We start from the raw sequence: 2,531 nt of genomic DNA, 5'->3' as shown, positions 1-2,531 counted from the left end.
GGGCAAAAACACAATGACCAACCTAGGGAAGAAGTGTAACCACAGCGTCCTGAGATTTACTGGCTGCTCTTCTGTGGATCTAAGAAAAATGAGATCCTTGATGACTTCAATCTGTTTTCCCATTTTAATGATGCTCATTGCTCCAGTTGTGAATATTATTTTCTTTATTATATTTATATATATATTTATGTAATATATATTCTGTCCAGGGCATAGTACATTTTTACCTTCATCAATAAGTACTTTAAGTTCCTTTCAAAATCAACAAGCAAGATTGTGTCATTTGCATACGGCCTGTTAAGGCATTTTTCACCAATCCTGATGCTATATTTGTCTATGAAGAATGATTCATCTATCCAAATATTCATTTGAATACATAGAAAAGAGTACATATTTCAACATGTAAAGATTCAAGAGATAAAGTTCAAAGTTATGCAGCTAAAATCACATAGTTAAGAAAGTAAAAACTCATCGATAACTACCAATGGATGAATGAAATAAAAATCAAAGTAGTAATTGAACCCATATTCAATCATCTATTACATTGAGATAAGTTGTGAGTAAAGGGCTTTCTGACAGTTAAAATTTACATGAGATCTATCAAAAATTAATGTTTTGTAGATTTCAGAGGAATAGAAGGTAGATTTTCTTCTTTCTCCTCTTTGACTTTTTTCTAAATTCCCTACTCATATGGACCATATTCGATCCTCCTTTTTTTTTTAAATCCCCGTGCATCGTGTCATGTACTTGTTCATGGATTGCTCATCTTCCTCAGAATTAAGCCTACCTGGCATTGTGGTCAGGGTAGAAGTTGCTGCTTTAACTTCTGACCTGTCTTCCAGGAAAGGGACTCCTGGTGCCCACAGGGCGGTTCTTTTTCCATGTGGTTCTTCCATCGGTGCACCAAAGAGAGGGCTTCAGAAAGGTCGTGGTAAATCAAATGCTTCCCTGGGCTCTTGGAAGCTCCTGCGTAACAGGTAGCCTTTAGAAAGTGAATTCTTTTTTAACTACTGATTTCTGTCCTTCATTATTTGTCACTTAAAAAGGAGACCACCTTTATCTCAGTTACTATTTTGTGCATTCAACCCTCCCTTTGGGGTGCAGGCAAAGCCAAAAGGACAAACATTTTCCCCAAGGTGGAACCATTAACGCTTTCAAATTGTGTCTGTACATGATTACCAACCATCGATGTTTCTGAATGGAGGTCATTTCTGAAGTCACTTCTAGTTAATACATTTATTACCCCTGAAACAGTTTCAGATACAAATAAGTGAGCTCATGCAGAAATAGATCTGAAATAATTTATCCAACAACATTTTATAGACACATTACCCATTTGCTCCATGGTCCTTTCAGTAGCCAATGAAACTTGTGGTTCTATGTTACCAATATGGCCTTCTCCTATACTCTAGTCTTTCCTTCTGTCTTTCCTTCCTTCCTTCCTTCCTTCCTTCCTTCCTTCCTTCTTTCCTTCCTTCCTTCCCTTACTAATACTCCATTTAATTAATTTTTGAAACAGTTTTACTGGCATATATTTCACATATAATAAAATTCAGCAGTTTCATTCACAATCAATTTCAGAACATATACTTCTTTCTTGTTCTCAATTGTTATCAGCTCCACCTCCCCTCAACCTTCCCTCCTCACCATGGTCCCGCAGAACCCACCAATGCAACCACTGTCTCATGCAACCACTGTCTCTATAGTTCTACTCATCCTGGGTTTCATCTGCGGAGACATACAAAGACTAAATACAGAAAAGCAATAGAAAGAGTGGCTGCGGAACTCTGCATCACAGCGGGGCTATTCACTTGCTTGGTCTATGATCAGAGGGGAGCCCCTGGAGTTCTAGCCATGTGTATGTGTGGGCCCTGTGAAGAGATTATGGGATCCCATTGTCATCCATAGTTTTCTGATGACTGCGACCTATTAAAAGTAAGACACTTCACATCAAAATATTTCATCATTAGAGTAAAAGGAGAAGGCATATAATGGGGGATATATTTAGAAATGACACAACAGACAAGAGACTAATCACTAGAATATATGGAATTCTGACATCGCAACAAGGAGAAAATCAATAATCTCATTAAAATGTGAGCAAAAGACAGGAACAAAGAATTTCACCAAAGAAGACGCTCAGATGGCACATGAACACACAAGGAAAGACTTGTGATCACAAGCCAAGCAGGAGGTGCAAATTTAAACAATGATAAGATAGCACTCTAAACCCACAGGGATGCAAAATTCAATAAAACAGAGAGCAACAAATGCTGGAGATGGTATGGAGAGATAGAAGCTCACATATACTGCTGATGGGGTTGAAAATAAGTGCACCCATTATGGAAAGTGATATAGCTCTGTTTGAAACAACTAGGAAAAGAAAGACCGTGTAACCCAGCAATATCTCTGTTGGGCATATTTTCTAAGGAAGTAAGAGAAAGAACATGAACACGCACAGGCCTCCTCAGGTTTATAGAAGCACAGTCCACAACAGCAAAAAACTGGAAATAATTCAAATTCCCAAAATG

Source organism: Echinops telfairi, unplaced genomic scaffold (assembly GCF_000313985.2).
Source record: "Echinops telfairi isolate 266 unplaced genomic scaffold, ASM31398v2 ScPeMD7_7469;HRSCAF=8507_1, whole genome shotgun sequence".
Taxonomy (NCBI): domain Eukaryota; kingdom Metazoa; phylum Chordata; class Mammalia; order Afrosoricida; family Tenrecidae; genus Echinops; species Echinops telfairi.
Note: the sequence above shows the minus strand (reverse complement) of the source record.